The 22500-nt window shown below is 34.9% G+C and overlaps 1 protein-coding gene across 1 annotated transcript in view; it reads right to left on the minus strand.

Annotated features, from left to right (window-relative positions):
- Positions 1 to 22500, minus strand: part of LOC125028632 — a 138309-nt gene that overhangs the window by 22476 nt on the left and 93333 nt on the right. The window lies entirely within an intron of this gene.

A 22500-nucleotide genomic window follows, 5' to 3' on the forward strand; every position in this document is an offset into this window, starting at 1 on the left:
TATATTTATTTATATATATATGGATTTATTTATATATATATATATATATATATATATATATATATAATGCACACACATATGTGTGTGTCTGTGTGTGTGTGTGTGTCTGTGTGTGTATAAATGTTTATATATATATATATATATATATATATATATATATATATATGGGTGTATATAGTTCATATATATACATGCATATGTGTGTGTAGATATACATACATATATATATATATATATATATATATATACATATATATGTGCGTGTGTATATATACAGATACATATGTATATATAATTATATATACATATATAACAGACGAATAAATAAGAGAAATAAGAGCAGCGATTCAACTGGACAAACAAACAAACAAAGCGGGACACCGGGAACTGCTTCCGGCCGAGGAAACCGCTGGCTCGGCGTGCGTGGATCGCCTGAGGCCTTTTTTCAAGAGGATGAAAGTTTACTCACTTGAACAAGTACGGGTCTTCATTTAATAGCTAAAGGGCGGATAATATTCGATCAGACCTCGAATATACAATTTACATAGCTACGTCCATGCATATATACATGCATGGATACTACATAAATACATACGTATATGTGCATTTAAAGATGTATTTATACACGTATATATACATACATGTATGCATGCATGCATGCATGCATACATACATACATACATACATACATACATACATACATACATACATACATACATGAAATCAAACGTACGTACGTAAGTAATGACATACATACATACGAGCATACTTGCATGTATACATACATGAAACCATACATATATTTATAGTACATACACACTATAAATCTAAACACACACAAAATTACAAAATTATTTAGTTTCATATCTTGGATTCCTACAAAGTTTTTACAAGTCATGAATATTTCATCATATACAATAAATTTCGAAATATCATTTTTGAATCCCTTTCACGATCCAAAATAATAGGACAGCGCTAAATTCATCTATAATATTCTATCACAAAAGGTATATAAAGTCCTAGAAAATAGGATCTTGGTGATTTTAAAATATATATATATAGTTGGATAATACAAAACATATTAATATTTCCGTATTCAAAATATATGAGCTATAACCTCCTACTCATTCCAAGAATAAAAGAAAAAATAATACAAATATACGAAGAGCAGATAGCACGTCAATCAAACGAAACAGCGGAAAATGAGAAAACAAAATAAACAGACAGTAAAAGAGACCAAGAGGACGATATATATGGAAACCAAAGTATGGAAAGACAGTTTTATGAGGTTTTGGCTTGTCACGATAGGGTCTCTCGAAAGGGAAAAAGACAAATGGTGTTTGATCCCTAAATCTTTTCAGATTTTCTTGACCTTGATAAATTCTCAGAGAGAGAGAGAGAGAGAGAGAGAGAGAGAGAGAGAGAGAGAGAGTTGCCGTTCATTTCTAGCTGGGAGTGGGTTTGTTTGTTCTTCCTGTGCCTGAAACGGTGGATAAAACGAATGGATACTGTGTACACATCCAGTCGAGTCGAAGTGATGAGCGGTGAGTCAATGTTAAGCGAGACGGAGAATTGGCGCAGAAATATCCTTCGTCTTTCGATTACTGACGGCGTTGTTTAAGACGCGAACGAAGAACTATGATGTGTGTGTGTGTTTATGAAGATACTGAGAGAGAGAGAGAGAAAGAGAGAGAGAGAGAGAGAGAGGTAAATAGACAGGCACACACACACACGCACGCACGCGCACACACGCACGAACACACACACACACACACACACACACACACACACAAACACACACACACACACACACACATGCACACACACACACTCACTCACACTTACACACACTGCATATATATATATATATATATATATATATATATATATATATATATATAGGGAATTTCCATAAGGCTTATATGGAAATCCTCGGCAGTGAGAATAACGAGTGTGCAATTAGTGCATCAGCGTTACACTGAGCACTCCTCCTGTAACATGCCAGCTCAGTACTAAGGTGGGCATTTGGGAGTCCGCACCAAGCTACAGTGGTTCTGTCCAGTGTTCCGCCGAGCGAAGTCGGGTCTCAGCGCTAGTTAATGACGTCACAGGCTCTTCTACCGCCGGCCTATTAGTGTAGTTGCCCCCGAGGTTGCTGTAAGGCCGAAGGCAGTCTGGACTTCTCTTACAGTCTTGGAGCAAATTCTGTTACAATTTTCTCTGGCTAAAAACCGGTGGAGGAACACACACTACCAATACCTATTTCATTGACGTGTGGAAGCGTAGTTTGTATGGGAGAATGATTGTGAATGAAGACAAGTGTAGGAGGGCGGGGGATAGATGGAAGTAAGTGTAGTGTTAGTGTTAGAGTGTGTGTGTGTGTGTGTGTGTGTGTGTGTGTGTGTGTGTGTGTGTGTGTGTGTGTGTGCGCGTGTGCGTGTGCATGAGTGTGTGTGAGCGTACGTATGCGGGTGTGTGCGTGTATGGTGCAAAAGTATTAACAACACAAAGAACTTGAATAATCGCCATCAAGCCACCATTGTTTGTTCTTCCTGTGCCTGAAACGGTGGATAAAACGAATGGATACTGTGTACACATCCAGTCGAGTCGAAGTGATGAGCGGTGAGTCAATGTTAAGCGAGACGGAGAATTGGCGCAGAAATATCCTTCGTCTTTCGATTACTGACGGCGTTGTTTAAGACGCGAACGAAGAACTATGATGTGTGTGTGTGTGTGGTGTGTGTGTGTGTGTGTGTTGTGTGTGTGTGTGTTTATGAAGATACTGAGAGAGAGAGAGAGAGAGAGAGAGTTGCCGTTCATTTCTAGCTGGGAGTGGGTTTGTTTGTTCTTCCTGTGCCTGAAACGGTGGATAAAACGAATGGATACTGTGTACACATCCAGTCGAGTCGAAGTGATGAGCGGTGAGTCAATGTTAAGCGAGACGGAGAATTGGCGCAGAAATATCCTTCGTCTTTCGATTACTGACGGCGTTGTTTAAGACGCGAACGAAGAACTATGATGTGTGTGTGTGTTTATGAAGATACTGAGAGAGAGAGAGAGTTGCCGTTCATTTCTAGCTGGGAGTGGGTTTGTTTGTTCTTCCTGTGCCTGAAACGGTGGATAAAACGAATGGATACTGTGTACACATCCAGTCGAGTCGAAGTGATGAGCGGTGAGTCAATGTTAAGCGAGACGGAGAATTGGCGCAGAAATATCCTTCGTCTTTCGATTACTGACGGCGTTGTTTAAGACGCGAACGAAGAACTATGATGTGTGTGTGTGTTTATGAAGATACTGAGAGAGAGAGAGAGTTGCCGTTCATTTCTAGCTGGGAGTGGGTTTGTTTGTTCTTCCTGTGCCTGAAACGGTGGATAAAACGAATGGATACTGTGTACACATCCAGTCGAGTCGAAGTGATGAGCGGTGAGTCAATGTTAAGCGAGACGGAGAATTGGCGCAGAAATATCCTTCGTCTTTCGATTACTGACGGCGTTGTTTAAGACGCGAACGAAGAACTATGATGTGTGTGTGTGTTTATGTAATTCCCTATCAATTGAGACAAGGAATAAGCAGATCGTCAGTCAAGGTTAATCCTCTAATTGGACAACTTTCTGTTAATCTTTGATATTTACTTTGTTCCTTATTCTTTGTCTCGTTCGCCTGTTTTATTCCCTGTTCATCTTGATTCACAGGTACATTTCACGTATTCTGTATGGATATAGTAGTTGGGTAGATAGATGGATAGATAGATAAATATATGGATAGATAGATAAATACATAGATAGATAGATGGATAGATAGATAAATAAAGAGATAGAGACACTGATCAAAAGGTTTTGTTAATGTATATAAAGCCACGGTCACACTATTCCATACCTCGCGACCCCGAGGTATGGGGTATTATGCCCTACCTTAGCTATCTATCTCTACTAGAACTAGGGACGGGGAAAGGACCGATGTGTTGGTCTTTGCCCCTCGATATTCGTTGACCCCTATTAATCAAAGCAAAAGTTATGAAACCAAAATTACCAATTATTAATTGTTAAAATGGCGTTTTAATATACGGTTATGCATGTTTTCTCCAGTTTATTTTATATGATAGTAGGAACAGTTATCATAGTATTTATTTTCTCAATTCAAACATTTTGTGTGGAACATTTCACCATCGGCGGAAAGTTCGAGTATGGATCTTCCTTCTGAAGTAGTTTATTCCCTTACTAACCGTATTAGGGCCAATTAGGAATTGCGCAATACAAGCCACAACAACTCCAAGGACATGATGTTGAAAAGGATGAAGATGGCTGGTATTAGCAGACACCTACAATTGAAATATTCACATTATTATATTCATTTCGTTCTTTCCTGTCAAAGTCCTGTCTAATTCCGAATCATCTTGGTTACCTCCTTTTACCCTTCGTCCTTCTAAAGGCATTAAAACAATGCATTTAGGAAAAAAAAAAAAAACTCCTGGTGTATATCCAGTATGTGCAGCTTCCCTCGAGAGCGCTATGATCGACCCGCGGGGAAGTGTGAACATTTCGGTATCACGGGACGAGAACGTAGGGCGGGGTACCGGTTTAGCAGAGAACCAACTGGTATGAGAAGTGAGACCGTGGTTTCACACATCTTGTCCTGTGTGTATTATTTCTGTAGTTTTTTCCTAATGTTTATGGCTTTTACTAGCGTATGTAACACGGTGTAGAAATATATATATACTTATTTACAAATTTTCCTCTCTTTTCATTTATCTTTCTACTTGTTAATTTGCTTATTCATTAATTTGTTAATTTATCTATGTGTACATTTGCCTATTCCTTTACCATTTTATTCATTAATGTACTTACTTTATTTACTTACTTTATTTACCCCTTTGCTTGTCTTTGCTATTTTTACCCAAGTGAATTTAAGGGTTACATAAGTATTTAACGTACGATTGTAAAGCGCATAAAAAAACAGAGCACTTGAGTAAAATACAACACAAAGGGAATAATAAAAATCAAAATATAATAATAATAATAATATTAAATAAATTAATAAAAATTACATAAGGCAAACCGGCAACTCACTTTAAACTCTGTGGCGTACTTCGATTCCGATGAGTCTCTTTTGAGGAAAATAAGAATATAGAAATGTAGTATCAATCGCTTTTCAAGGAAGCAAAATAATGAAGAAGTGGTGTAAAGCAATAAATTAAAATATAATTCCAGATATATGTAACCCTGACTATAACGTATCAATTGATTACTTTTAAAACAAAAGAAAAGGAATCGAAGACAAAAGGAGACGAATCGAAGTGTGCCAGAGTTCGGCGTGAGTTGCCAGGTTTTATTTTTCTTTCTTTACTGAGATGCACGCATTGTAGAGTCCTTCATTCAGAAAAAAATATATATATATTTATAGAAATATTACGAGTAAGAGGTCAGTAAAACGGGAAACACAGATGTAGTCTTGAACATCAAATATATTTTCAAGTAAAAAGGATTTTTCGTGCTTAGATAGAGTTTTTTGCTTCATTTTTTACTATGCTGTTTCGAAGGATCAAGTTGCATGTACGTGTGAGTGTGTGTGTGTGTGTGTATGTGTATGTGTGTGTGTGTGTGTGTGTGTGTGTGTGTGTGTGTGTGTGTGTGTGTGTGTGTGTGTGTGTGTGTGTGTGTGTGTGTGTGTGTGTGTGTGTGTGTGTGTGTGTGTGTGTGTGTGCATTTTGCGTTGTTTTTGCCGTTATTTTAATGGTATGGAATAATGTTACGATGAAATGAAGAGGAACGATATTTTTTCAGAACATAAGAGCGGCGATTAGTCATTCAATTTCAGTGTTATGAATTAAAGATATAAACTGCATGTTCATCGTCATATTTTATTCTGCTAAAGACTGACATTTTGCGTGAAAATTATCAACCCACTAAATTATGTAACGTTTCACTGACTGTGTTCATGGTTTATATGTTGTATATGGTTGATTTAACCGCCGTGATTATATAAAAAAAGATAATAAATAACTTAGTCCAATAGACCTCAAAGTAATAATTGCAGTGCATGGTTGAAATAAAATGTAAACCTAATCAGTTAATCAAAATACACGCAAATAACTCGCCAAAAACCTTATTTAACTCAAGACAATTATATTTCACCGTAACAATCTGAAAACACATATTACACCCGAACACTACAAGAGTTTTCCCTCGCCACTGTCGCCGTAACACGGCCGCGTCCGTTCCCGCGCAGCCCTTATTCACGAGTGAGTGCGAGCGCCCATTCGGACACGGCCGTAGCCAGCGTTGCCATTCTAGCGATTTTCCCGCTAGATCTAGTCTTTTTTTATTTACGATCTAGCGGGATATTTTTCTAAGTTTACACTATAATTAGCGAATTTAAAACTCCTTTTTAGCAGGAAAATGAGGAGCTTTTACGCGTTATGTCTAGCGATTTATAAGTCCAATCTACCTATTTTGAGGAAATACCAATAGCAACACTGGCCTCGCGTTATGATGGTCTCTGCATGCCCGGGTTTTAGTGGCATATGTAAGAGGCTGAGGCGACAGGAACGCTTTGCATCACCCTTGTCTCCTGGTCAAGCTTTCCCCTCGCGCTATAAAGCTTTTCTACGACGCCCTGTAGCTTCAGCATTGCTTCCTGCTCGAGCAACTCACTGGATTAGATAGATTCTGGCGCTGATGTTGAGATCTTAGGTTTATTATTTTTCTTTCTGTGTTGCTTCACATCTCGCTTTTTTTTTTTTTTTTTCTTACGTAGACGCAAGGATGCACACATATAAACGTACGGAAAGGGAAAGATACATGCAAATAAGCACATACGCACGTATAGACACATACACACACTCGTTATTATTTTCTGTGTTGAGATCATATGCTATTTTCCTTACATTATTTTTATCTTTCTGCGTGTTGCTTCACATCTAGCATTTGGATTTTTGTACCATGTGCACATATAAACTAGCATGTACGCACATACACATAGAGAAGAGGAAATATAAATACAAATAAACATATACACACGTATATACACATACACGCACACATTCATTGTTATGATCATTATCGTTATCATTGTTATTATTATTATTATTAATATTATTATTATTATTATTGATATTGTTGTTGTTGTTGTTTCATAAATATTAATAATGATGATATTATTATCATTACTATTATTATTATTACTGTCATCATCATTATTATTATTATTATTATTATTATTATTATTATTATCATCATTATTATTATTATCGTTATTATTGTTGTTGTTGTTGTTACAAATGCTGCTCCTGCTCCTGTTTGCTTTTATCATGATTTTCATTAATATTTTTATTGTTACTATTATTAGTATCATTATCATTACCATTATTATTATTTGTTATTATCATTATCATTTATATTATTATTGTTATCATCATCCTCATAATCATTGTTATTATCTTTATCATCATTATTATTGTTTGTATCATCATCATCATCATCATCATCATCATCATCATCATCATCATCATCATCATTATTATTGCCTTGTTATTATTATTGCTGTCGTTGTTGTTATTATTGTTGTTCTTGTTGTTATGTTATTTTTACTATTATTGTTATCATTATTATCATTACTAATTTTACTATTGTTAATGTGATTATTATTTTAGTTATTATTAACAATATTAGTATCATCATCCAGCGAACTTACCATATCCACACATATCTAACAGTACAAAACTACATAACACACGTAGCATCACCGTGTAAATATTCCAAGCCCGAAGACATTAGACATTTTGGGCACAGGAATTTATACGAGTTTTATACCAACGTTTCTGTGAATTTTATATGTATAGTGGGAGACTGTGTTTCTTCTGCGTGCAGTGTTCTTCGCGCGACATAGATGCTATAGAACCTTTTATTTCGCTTTCTTTTCTTTTTTTCTTAACGGGTTTTGGTTTGTAGTTAACTGGTGCATCTTCGCTTCGTTAAATGGATAGTTGGATTAAGGATTGAATAAGTGGGGCAATATATAAATGAATAAATACAGGCCTACAGATACCTTTACGTTAATTCGTTTACTGGTATTTATAACCACTTCTTGAAAAATAAAATAGATAAGTGAATGATAATGAATACAAAAATATGATGGATATGAAATACATTTGCGTGTGTCGACAAATAAACAATAAAATAGTATACCCATTATTTTATTTATTCTACTAATCGCCACCGTATCCCGTTTTCTTTTCGATCCAAACATTATTGAATGCCTTGGAAACTTTATATGAGGATAATAATAATTTCGTGATAGTTCAGTTTGGCTCACACGGCCGTAAAGGTTATAACCAAGACACTTTATATCCTTTGAGATATATTAATCTTTGATACAGTTTGAATAAGCTATTTCCTTATTTGGAGAAAATACCGTTGGAGGGTATTGTATCAACACTCCAGCTGTGAAGAGCGAGCTAATGTAAAGAAAAAGAAAGAATATAGAGAATTTTGAAGGTTGTGTATATAAGGGAAGGGGAGAAGGTTTCGAATCCCCGAAGTGTGTCATCAACGACGATTCCGTATAAGGTTTCGGATTTCACAGATAGGGTTTCTGAGGCAGTCATTTGAAATGGAAAACCGGAAGGAGAGATAATGAATTTGAGGTACATTGCTCCGAGGTACAGATTGTATGGGGGATGCTTCGAATAATTTCGGTTAGATTGTAGGATATGTTGATTGAAATAAAAAAAGAAATTTTGGTTTTCAACTTAGACACGTCGGATTCAAGGCGTTACGATGCTGTTCAATTATGTGACGTGGACGATTTTCTCGGTTAAACGGTATAAAGACAGATATATAATCATGGAGCTTATTCTCGTATGTAAATTGATATGCAAATGAAGGTTAAAATAGTTGATAATGTAACTCTTTACGTAACTTATCGCGTAACTTATTGCCATATCAATTATTTTCTTTGCAAACGAAATAACGAGTATCAAAAGATAATTTAGTCGTTTTTTTTTTTTTTTTTTTTTTTTTTTTTTTTTTTTTTTTTTTTTAATACCGCATACCTCAAAAGAAAATTGAAGCACAGACAAAAATTCTATGAATATATCTAACACTGATTATAAAATATAACAAGCTGACTAGATGAATAATCGATGCCAATAAGAATAACTATCCAATCCAAGTCGAATATTAAAGGTTAATATATAGTAATTGAATTACTAATTATAATTTAGTATATCAAATATACATCTGAAAAAGATAAAGATTAATTACATTATTTACTTTATTTAAGAGTCTCAATGTGTCTGTCCATCTCTCTCTCTCTCTCTCTCTCTCTCTCTCTCTCTCTCTCTCTCTCTCTCTCTCTCTCTCTCTTTCTCTCTCTCTCTCTCTCATCTTTTATCTATCTTTCACTCTATCTATTTGTGTATCCATCAATTTGTTTAATCGATCTGTCTATCTATCTATCTCAATCTCTCACACTCTCACTCTTTCTCTATCTCTCTCCACCACTCTCTCGCTCAGTCTCTCATTTAAGCCAAGTCTATGGAAGCTGCTCTGTTCATCCTTTGTAAGATAAAGGATTCCTTACTTTACTGTACGTACGTATGTTAATGTGAAAGATATTTCGTTCCTTATTCATATTCCATTTTTTTTTTCTTTTATATTTTACTAATATATTTACTTAGTTTTTTCATACATTGTTTTGTTTAGATCTTGCGTGTCTCTGTTACGTGGATAAGTATCATATATGTTTTTTTTTATACATTTTATGTCTTCAACCGTCTATTGTTCCTCAAGCGCGTAAATAGTTAAAGGGAAAAGATAAAAAAATAATAATAATAATGATAATAAAATCATCTTATCATTTATATATATCGCATAAAAAGTCTCTTTAGACGTGAATATAACTGATACATCCATTTTCTTTTATAACATATTACTGAATCTGTTATAACATTTTACTGCGAATCTTCATCATCGTCATTATCTTCTTCTCCCTATTTTTGTCCTCTCTTCTTCTTTACTTTCCTTTCATTAAAAAAAAGACCTTGCTCATGAAAGTCGAGAGAAAAAGGCAGATTCTCCTTAATAAACATAGTCAGTCCACGAGACCTCAGTATATACCAACATAAGGTAAGTCTTTCCTTAATATTCGGTTGCTCGAAAAATTCCCAAATACGTTATACCTAAGTACAAGACTATGCTTATTATGATTAGTATGTGAATGGTAACACCATTAATTATGATATAATAGTAGAGGTTAATACAGTATATTTACGCTAAATATGCAAATGTTTGTTATTCTCTATGAAAAAATAGATTTATGGTTGTATACATATATACATGCATACTTACATACATGTGCGTATGTATATATATACATATAAAATATGTGTAAAAATATATATGCATATATATATATATATATATATATATATATATATATATATGTGTGTATACATACACATATATGTACACATTCATGTGTATGTATATGTTTATATATATGTGTATATATACATATATATGATAGTTACGTAATATATATATATATATATATCATATAAGTGTGTCATATATATACTTATATACTTATATATGTACATACTTGTGTGTTTGTATACACGCACATCCCCTAGATCAGAAGAATCTTCGGTGGCTTGCAAATCAACTCGAATGAACTTCAATTCCTAATAGTACTCAGTAGGCAAATCAGCCCAGAGGTAATCAATGAACCCGAGTTTTTGTCCGCCGGGGAGTCGAGATCACATCCTTCTCCCTTCAAAAAAAAAAAAAAAAAAAAAAAATACAGGATACATGCCTAGGATATAAAACCGATATGACTCCGAGGAAAATAATCAACAAAATGTCCTCAGCCAGCCATGAACATTTGATCTGGAAATTCCGTCCTTTCCTAATCTGAAAAATAGGTAGCCACGTCACCTTCCTCTGCCTCCCAGTGAATCTTGGCGCCAATTTCGTCCCTCTGGTGACGAATAAAGAAACTCATAAAACTTTCCCACGGCCCGACCTGATTTTTTTTTTTTTTTTTACTTCTTTTTTTTTTTTTTTTTTTTTTACTTCGGATGCTTTTGACTTATTCCACTTTCTCTGTTATCATTCAATCTTCTTTTTTTTGGGCTTTTTTTCCGTTAGGGTAAAAGTATTGGCATCGTCGATGATCTTTTTTTCTCTTTTTTACTTTAAAGTTTGAAATTTTCTTGTATCTATCTTTTGGATTTTCCTACAATTTTAAAATGTATTTATCCCTCCCCCTGGCATTATTATAATTCGTTTCTGAACGATAAAAAAATATTCCATTACATCGCATTGTTTTTCTGTTTTTTTTATCCAGATTTGCTGCCTCTTTCGTTAATATTTGATTCAGGTAAAACGAACCGATTTTGAAGAGATTAAGTATAATCATATGACCTTTGATCATTATTTTGAAATTTTTAAAATGAAAAGTCATATTTTTTTTCAAACAGTTTTGAATACGAAAGATAATGTAAATGTCAGTAATTAGAAGCTTTGCCATTTCTGTCATCATAATCATTATCTGTTGCATATCATTATTATCATCATTACTTATTGTATATCATTATCATCATCATTATCTGTATATTGTATATCACTATCATCTTTATTATTTATGTGTCGTCTATCGTTATCATCATCACTATCTGTTATATATCATTATCATCATCATTATCATAGTTACTATCATCACCACCATGATTCAGTCGCTAAATCAGTTTATATTTTTATTACCTTCGTAATCTTGACTATGTTTTCTGAGATAATATTAAGATAATGATAATAATAATGATAGTAATAACGATAATATAATGACAGTGATAAAAATAATAATAATATAAATAATATTCATCATAATCATAATAATAATAAAGGCATGAATAATAATAATAAAGGTATAAGTAATAATAATAACGATAATAATAAGAGTGTAAGTAATGATAATTATCATAATCATCATCGTAACAATAATAATAATAATAATGATAATAATAATAAAGGTGTAAGCAATAATAATAATGATAATAATAAAGGTATAAGTAATAATAGTAATGATAATACTAATAAATGTATATGTAATAATAATTATCGTAATAATAATAATAATAATCATCATCGTAATAATAATAATAATAATAATAACAATAAAGGTATAAAAAGCGAACTTGTTAATTTTCTTGCAAGATACCCAAAAGCTCTCGCTCACTTCGCCCGCCGTTTTTTATTTCGGAGCTGACTAACTTAAGGGCGTTTTCGTAATTTCGGATAATCAACTTTGCGCCGGATATGAGTATGGTCGGCGCCGGCGTTCGGTTCAATTTTTTAAAGAATATAACGTCTAATCAAAATTGGACCATCGTAAAAAAAAAAAGATTCTTCACTTTCGCTAATCGGAAGAACAGAAAAGGTGGGAAAAGAAGTGATAAAATTAATTGAGAGAGAGAGAGAAAGAGAAGGAGAGAGAGAAAGAGAGAGAGAGAGAGAGAGAGAGAGAGAGAGAGAAAGAAAGAGAGAGAGAAAGTAACATCAAATCAAAATCGCACATTCCCTCCCTCCATACACAAACAAACAGACAAAAAAATCATAATCCTTAAAATGAAAACAATTGAAAAAATAAAAACTAAGCGGGAAACAAAAACAAAAAACAAAAAACAAATGAAGAGCGGAAAGCGCCATGTTTCGTATTAAGCCAACGACCATTAACAGCGATCAGTCGGCCTCGGTCAGCGTAGGAAAAAGGCTGTTTCGTGTGATCGCTTCCACGTTACAGGCCAAGAGGAGGCGGCGACGGAGACAATTGAAAAGTGGTTTCCGTAGATTTCGGAGTGTGTGTGTGTGTGTGTGTGTGTGTGTGTGTGTGTGTGTGTGTGTGTGTGTGTGTGTGTGTGTGTGTGTGTGTGTGTGTGTGTGTGTGTGTGTGTTCTGGGTATGCTTATGTGCGTTGCTGTATATGACAAAATGCATGTCATAAATAAATATGATTAAAAATATATTATCTTCAGTTGGTATCTACTTGCACATAAGCTCAGTTATAAAAAAATAAAAATAAAAAAAAGTCTGTACTAGGGCAATAACCAGTCTATACATAAAGAAATGATAGCATTTATTAATGATATCTATTTATTACAATATTAACTTTTATATAATATGCTAATTATCATTACCTAGATATCCGTTATTATCATTATCAAATAGTTGATTTTGTTTATCTACATTCATAATTATCATTAACACTTCTTTAGGATCATGATAAAAATCATTATTATGAATATCACCATTATTATCAGCATTACCCACATCACCATATCATTATCATCATAATCGTTCTCAATACCATCTCCCTACCTTTACTCTTCTCTATCCTAACAATAAACAAGAATATGGGAACCACAAAGTAACGCCTATTCCACGGCACAAAATAAACAAATAAAACTATTTTGATACTCAATACATTGTACACATACAGAGCAATTCACGGTTTTCATATTTATCGACTTTTGAACCCACTCACTCGTTACAGTTAACTGTTCGGGAATATACTACGCGTACATAAATTGTATATATATTATATACATATACATCCAGGGGCGTGTAATGTGTGTCTGAGGTAGGGCATTGGACCTTTTGGGTGTGTATAAATCATGTATATTGTATAAGAGGGTGCTGTGTATTTGTATATGCGCGTGTATGTGTGGGTGTGACCGTGTGTGTGTATGCGTGAGTATATATCATGTATACAGTGTAAGAGCTATGCGTACGTTTTTGTGTGAGCGTGAATGTGTATGCGTGTGTGTAAATCATGCATACTGTATAACAGGATGCTGTGTATTTGTATCTACGCATGAACATATTTGTGTGAATGTGAACGTGTATGTGCGTGAGTGTGAGCGTGTGTGTGCGTGGAGTGTGAGCGTATGTGTGCGTGAGTGCGAGTGTGTGTGTGCGTCAGTGTGAGCGTATGTGTGCGTCAGTGCGAGCGTGTGTGTGCGTGAGTGTGAGCGTGTGTATATGTGACATATGAACATACATGAACATCACAGACCATACATTTTTCCCTTTCCTCCTTTCTGTGATGCATAGATCTTAAAACACTTTAATACTTAAGAGAGGAGGAATAGGAAAAAAAAAAACAGGATTTTTAAGTATACGCTAAAAATTCTCAAACAGATTCCTATACGATGCGCTGATTACTACAACAAAGACGGTTTCATCGGTGTGCGTAAAAATACAAAATTGCATTACGTAGGTGAACGAACTTCCGCGCTGCTTCTCGACCCTATGAATAAAATTATGAAAAACAGAAACACAAGACAGGCATAGGGTTTTGTGTGATTCACCCCCCCCCCTCCTTTCCTTTTTTTTATTCCTGACGAAAGTGTTTACATCTGTAGAGAAAAAAAATACATTCTTCTATTCCCCACCCCCTTCTTTCCTGTATATATTTCTATCTCAAATCACGTAGCTATATCGTTTTTAATTGTACTGATGTAGTGGTGTTTTTTGGGAGTCAATTTGGAAGTCAGATAAGATAAGGTGAATTCATTGCTTCTGCTTTGCAAGTTAGTGGGCATATGTTGCCTGGCTTATTGTGTGCGTGTGTGTGTGTATGTGTATGTGTGTGATGTACCATGCGTGGTTTTGTATTTTGCAAATCATTTTCTTTATCATCTTCACCTCCTCTTCTTTCTCTTTATATATATATATATATATATATATATATATATATATATGTGTGTGTGTGTGTGTGTGTGTGTGTGTGTGTGTGTGTGTGTGTGTGTGTTCGCCCATCCCTCTCTCCATCCTTCCATCTCTCCTTCTCTCTCTCTCTAATTATCTTTCTATCTATCTTTCCATCTTTCTCTATTTCTCCCTTATTTCCACTCTCCTACTCTCTCTCTCTTCTCCCCTCAATCTCCCCCTCACTTCCACCCCCACCCCTCTCTCTCTCTCTCTCTCTCTCTCTCTTTTCTCTCTCTCTCTCTCTCTTTCTACTTCGCTTCATATGCTCAGATGAACACTCGTACAATATACATAGCCTCAAACCAACATAAAGATATACCATTTACTATGCAGCAAAAAAACAAACATATACCGTGGTTCCGCATCCTTGCCTAAAGTATCTCCATATTCACAGAAAACTACCCATGCGCATTGACTCTCATATTTCGAAAGAAAGGGATGAATGGCACCGTTATGGCACTGTATGGCCGAGCGTAATCGTTCAACCATTTATTTGAAAAGCGGCGTCATTCTGACCTACAGGCGGTTTAGAATTGGTGACAAGTAGTTATGTGATAGCATGATGGCTAGCTATTTTTTTTCCCTTGTAAGTTGCTAGTTGTGTGTTTCTGTTTGTGTATACGCGTGTGTGTTACGTATATCTGTGAAAAGTATGCAGGGGTAAGTGTTGTTAACGTGAAACGTATATGACTTTGAGGAACGGTATACCGAATGTCATTAATAGTAAATACTTTGAATTTGCCCTTCCAACTTTTTTTCTTTTTTTCCTTTGTTTTTATCCTCTTTCTCTTTTCCCCCCTTTCTTTCGTTCAACGGATAAGAAATCTCAGTAGCCCTCCCTCTACCCAGAGAAAAAAAAATCCTCTTTTTCAGCATCTTCCAGCTGAAAGGAGAGTAAGACCGTCCACATAATCGAATTTCCAAAAGATCAGATGGATAATGAGACAGAAGCAGGCTCTCGCGAAGAGAAGCATTCTCTTTCCAACATGTTTACCCTCCATTAGAATGCATGAAGGCGCCGCACACTAATACATGTAATCTGCAGCCAACATGACTAACAATACACCAATACCACTAACAGTGACTATTCACTGCCTGAAACATTTCCTGGGATTATCTAACTCCGATTGCAATGGTGGCAGCGGTGGCAACGGTAGAGATATCTTATATCTTCTACGGCAGCGATACGGCCCTATGGTGTTATGGTGACGGTCGTGGCGCAGTCATGATATCGACTGTATGTATATAGTCCCGTGGCGATATTGGTATCTAGTATCTTTGGGGAAATAGTGTTTCCGTTCTGTAGTGGCGTCCCTATAGTAGTGGCATTATTTAGTAATTTTAGTTCGTGTGTTGTTGTTCGTTCTGTAGCATTATCTACTTATAGCAATGTGGGTGTCTATAGGTTTTTAAGATTACAGAGAATCAACTTAGTGTAATGATCAAAGTCATTAGCCTTCAAGAGGGTAATTCAGACGATATGCTCACACGTGTGTGTACTTATCAATGTTATTAGAAGACCTAAAAGCCTGTGTAAGAAGATAATGTTATGCTAATGAGCTATTTGGCAAATTATCAGTCCTTGGACAAGTCTCCTCTTGTCATAGATATCAGTATCTTTAATATCACCACCATCATCATCTTGATCATCAACTTCACCATCATCATTCTCTCCACAGTCGTTGTCATAGACACTATCACCGCTATCAACATCAATCATCATCGCCATTAACACCACCCCCACCCTTCCTCAATTCAAACACGACTTATAAAACTTATAAACCTTGATAAGACACAAGACATACACTCATTAGAACGATCAACCCCCTAACTATTTCTTGTCCACACGATTATATATTGTATACCGTCTGTTGTGTTTCCTGTGTAATCTTCCTTTGAACAGCTTACGGATTCTGGGTCTTCCTTATTGCATGAATTGAAACGGAATTGATGATGGATTAGTGAGAGACCCCGTTTGCCCATCTGCCAGGCTTCCTCCACGATCTATGTGTCGGGTCTGTAGTTCAAAGAGAAGTCCTTTTCTGAAGGGTTCATGCTGTCTGAATCCATTGTTCTTTTTATTTAGATGCTTCCGTGTGAATGGTAAGGGTAATTATAATAGAAATGATAAGGGTGTTAATGGTAATGATGGTGATAATGATGATAATGGTGTTAATGATAATGATGGTGATGATAATGATAGTGATGATGATAATGATGGTGATGATAGTGATAATGATGGTGATAATTGATAGTGATGAGAAGGTGCATAATAATGCTAATGATTATATAATCAATGATAATTAATAACATTGCGTAGACTTCTTGTTAGGTGTATCTATGTGCATATATATGAGTGTTCATTCGCAAGTATATATAGGTGCTTGGTAAACTCTTTATATATATATGCTGATTTATAAGTATCTATATGTTTACAAGGGTACATGTGCTCCTGTGCGAGTGCGGAATTACAGATTACTAACTTTTTTTTTTTTCTCTTTTACTCTATTAATTACTACCTTCCGTCCTTTCAGTTCATCGAAACTGAGTTTTTCTCTTTTTGTCTTCTCCGCCCCCCCCCCCTCTCTCTATCCCCCCATACCCCCCCACCCCTCGACTCCGTCCCACTCCCCTACCCCCCCCCCATCCCCACCCCCCATACTCCCCCTCCCCACCCCCAACTCCCCCTCCCCATCTTACTCCCCCTTCCCACCCCCCAATACTCCCCCTCCCCTTCCCTACCCCCACTCCCCCGCCCCCGCCCCATCCACCATATTAACCCACCCACCCCACCTCTCTCTCTCCCCCACTCCCTGCCTCCTATCCCCCGGGACTCAAGGACTCAAGGAAAGGAATTCGGAAAGGAGCATTGACAGATCCTTCGAAACGAAAATCTTTGTGTCTAATTAATCTTTTTTTTTTGGGGGGGGGGAGATTTTTTTTTTTTTTTTTGGGGGGGAGAATCTCTTGTTTTCGTTGTGGGTTTGCGAAAGGACGGTCGTGTGTGTGTGTGTGTGGGGGGGGTATATCTGTCCGGTGTGTTTGTTGTCATTGTTGTTATTGACGAGGGTAAAGATGATAGTGATAATTGCGTTTAGGATAATGGTGACATTCATCATCATCATCAACATTAGTAGTAAAAGCATCAATCACCATTGTTATTATTACGTTTTACTATTATTATTTTGTTATTCGAATATCAATATTTTCTTTAGCATTACAACTATTATCATTATTTTCATTATTACTATCATCATCATTATTGTTATTGTAATTGTTCGTATTAATTTTTCCTTCTTTTACCGGTTATTATCATCATTATTATTATCGTTATCATTCTTTAAAAGAATTATCTTTATTACCATTATCACCATTATCATTGCTATTATCATTATCATTATCATTTATTACTATTATCATTGTTCCCTCTTCTTCTTCAATTTCTTCATCTTTTTTTTTCTTCTTAATATTCATCTTTCTTCTTTTCCTTAAATTCCTTTTTTTATTCTATTTGTTTCTCTATCCTTTTCTGCATTCCTCATTATTTCTCCTTATTCATCTTCGCCTCCTTTTCTTCCCCTTTATTATCTTATTCTCCTTCTCCATCCTCCTCCTTTCTTGTTCTTCCTCCTCCACCTCTTCCCCTATTTTATCATTCATTTCTTCTCCTTGTTCTGTCTTTAGTTTCCTCTTACCATATTTCTTCGTGATATATCTAGCTAGGGTTATAGATCTATTAATTCCAGTTTGTGTTGTGTATTTCTTTCTCTCCTTTTCTCTCTAATGCTTTCATTATCATTCCCGATTCCCTCATACACAATCTTTATTAAATTTATCAATCGTCTTATGCATTTTGCGTACTGTATACTTCTTAATGCTACAAACGAATAAACAAATAACAAAGAACAAGGGAAGGGCCAAGAAGCTCTATTACCTTACCTGGAAATAGTTTTGTTTTGACTTTGTCTTCCTGATTCTCGCTACTGAGTGGACCGAGAAGCCATATGTTTAGTACTTTTATGTGAATTGCTTATTTTTTTTATGTATTTCTTGTTTATGTGTGTGTGTGTGTGTGTGTGTGTGTGTGTGTGTGTGTGTGTGTGTGTGTGTGTGTGTGTGTGTGTGTGTGTGTGTGTGTTCGTTTTCTTGTTTTTCATGGGGAAACTCTTAAATTTCTGACGATTGGATATACATTGCCTTTCTACAGTTGGATTATCAGTAAGTTCTCTGAGGTATTATTAATTATAGTTTTTATTCAGAATAGTTTGAGGGATTTCATTGCGTAGCGGTTTTAAGATATTTTTCTTTTGATGTTTACTTATACGTTTGCGTTTGTATTTTTAGCCAGGTGATTTTGCCTTCTTTGGGTTTGTTTACCGAAGAATTTTCTTATACTCAACATCAGTGATACAAGTTATGATATAGTATTTTATATAGATGATGCCTGTTGCAGTGTGTGTGTGTGTGTGCGCGCGCACGCACATGCGCACACACACACACACACACACACACACACACACACACACATACACACACACTCGCACATACACTCAGACACACAGTGAAGAAACACATAAAAACAAACATACACAGACAAACACATAGTAAGAGAGAGAGGAAAACAGACATAGATAAATGTAGATGCAGATATATATAGATACAGTTATATATATATATATATAAATATATTGAGAGAGAGTGAGATAGTTATTGATATAGAAATAGATGTGTGTGTATATATATACATGCATTTACCCAGAGAGGATATTCACCCTAGTAACTTTAGACATGAGGTTTGTAATACACTAAATTTGGCAGGATTTTTTATTTTTTTTTTTTTATTTTACCATGTGAAAATCTATATTTCTTAAACTTTCTCGTTGAAAGTTAAACAGTGAAAAAATTAGTATTTTCTGGCAGCCCAGGGATAAAATTCTAAAGGAGTTTATAAGTTTCTAGGAAATTTGTCACCAGAAGCGTAAATACACTTCGCCTCTGTAAGTAGTAGGTACACGGACATAATGTATGAGTGCTTTAAAGTGATTGCCTGAAAGATACTTTAATGTGATTAGAAATATATTTTTTCTCCCTCTCCTCTCCTTCCGCCCTTTCTTTCTCTTTCTCTCTCTTTCTTTCTCTTTTTTTTTCTTTCCTTCTGTATGTGACGGTATGTGTGTGAATGTGTGTGTGTGTGTGTGTGTGTGTGTGTGCACAAAAGATAAAAGTTAATTAAATCAAGTACTTCCACTGAAGGAAATACGATATATTCTGTCTCCATATACCCTGACCATCATTACATATATTTTGAGAATTATGGACTTGTGTTGGGTCCTGTGGGTATCACACACAGTCGAGTGTCTCTATAAATTATACGATAATTAGGCCATTCTTAATGCGTGTACCATATTTCTTGAGATAGTCAGAAGGAATTCATTGCACGTTACAAAAGCCTTAAACCATGAAAATAAAAGATACATGGAGATAGTCTCATTAAAGCAGAAGCATTAGCATGATCACATAAAACATAGTACAGTTATATTATAAAAATCATACGAAAACTCACAATAAACAAGATATAAGCAAAGAGAAACTCATAGATATCCCTATCCCCACACCCTAGATCTAAAAAAAAAATATGAAAAAAATAGAGAAAAAAATATATAGATATAAAAAAAAGTCTGTTCCATATGACCATACAATGCCACATCTAGAAACTTAATCTTGAACCGAAAAGATAATACGGAGTAAGGGCGCATATTTACCGTCATTTGTCTTCCCAAAATGGAGGCTCTGGTATGACCAAGCGTTGGATTTGCATCTTAAGTTGCCATTCCGTGTGCAACGTCAACAGTACATGCCTTCTGCTTCATGCTAGTCTCGGCAGTGCTTGCTCAAAATAGGTTTGTGCAAATGGGTATGTGTGTGTGTGTGTGGGGGGGGGGGGGTGAAGGAGAGGGAGTTTGTGTATTATTGCACATGAGAGAAGGTGATATATAGGAAGAGAAAGTGTATGAGAGAGAATAATATATATATAAATATGTGTGTGTGCATATATACATGTATACATATATATGTATACATATATATGTATATATACACATATATACATATACACACGCACACACACACATATATATATATATATATATATGCATGTATACAAATATACATGTATACATATATATGTATATAAACATATATATATATACATATACATATATATATATATATATATATATATATATGCATGTATACATATATATAAACATACACGCACACATTCACACACACGTACACACATATATATATATATACATATATATATAAATATATATACACATAGTGTATATATGTAGATATGCATATATATATAAATTATACATATATATACATATATATACACTACATATACATATATACATATATACATATATACTTATATACATATATATATATTTATAGACCGAGTAAGATAAAGAGGGAGGGTAAAGGTGAAAAAGAAAGTGTGCATATAATTCAACAGGAAAAAATATATCATCAGTCATACCGATTAAAATTAACAATCCTCAAAAAAACAAGCAAATGTGAAGTCAATGCAGATGTATAAAATATACATATTTTTCCAATTACACTGGTGGCAGCGGTGAAATTCTGAAGACACTAAGTGATATGAGGCATAAAAACTAATTCCTAGGCATGGATTAAGTAATTACTTGTGGGTGCTTTTATATGCACACATACACAGACAATATATATAAATATATATATATATATATATATATATATATATTTATACATATGTATATACATATATAGATACATATGTATACACATATACATATATATGTATACACACACACACACACACACACACACACACACACACACACACACACACATATATAATGAGGGAGATGCACTAAGAAACAAGAATACATGAGATGAGGAATTTGAGAGAGAAAATTAAATTATCAGAGCTTTTGAATATTATTGTATATGAGAGGCAAGAATAAAACTTTGACAGAATTTGCCTGTTATATTCTTATCAAGAATTTAGAGGGAAATTTGATTTATAGTATATATTCATGACTAGAGTGTCTCGTTTTCTTTAATGCTAATATTATTCTTAGAAAAGACACATTCCGAAACCTGCAAAAAAATAATGTTTGCGCCGAGAGAGGAGATGATGGAAGAAAATGAAAACAAAAAATGAAAGCATTAGTCTGGTGAGCTGTAAGGAGATGCGCACACACAATATATATATACATGTGTGTGTGTGTATGTGTGTATGTGTGTATGTGTGTATGTGTGTATGTGTGTATGTGTGTGTGTGTGTGTGTGTGTGTGTGTGTGTGTGTGTGTGTGTGTGTGTGTGTGTGTGTGTGTGCATAGAGACAGAGAGATAGAAAGATGACATTACATATTTCCTATTTTGTTTTACTCTCAGACTCATAATACAAACGAGAAATTTAAGAACTTAACAGCTTTAATGCATTTCAGCTTTCGGGAAAGTAAAAAGAAGATAATCGCTGTTGAGTGGCGCTCTTTCAACAACACAGCAATGAGAAATAGAGTCACATGAGTTAGCCTATCTGAGGATTTAACAATCAAGTTTTTTTATGAATGAGAAATAAAGCCTCCATAAACAGTCTTCTATGCGAAATCCTATATCTGCGAATTGTTCATCTTGTATCAGTCAGATTATATAGAAATTATGTAGTCTTCTGTTATG

This window comes from Penaeus chinensis, chromosome 9 (genome assembly GCF_019202785.1).
Source record: "Penaeus chinensis breed Huanghai No. 1 chromosome 9, ASM1920278v2, whole genome shotgun sequence".
Lineage (NCBI taxonomy): Eukaryota > Metazoa > Arthropoda > Malacostraca > Decapoda > Penaeidae > Penaeus > Penaeus chinensis.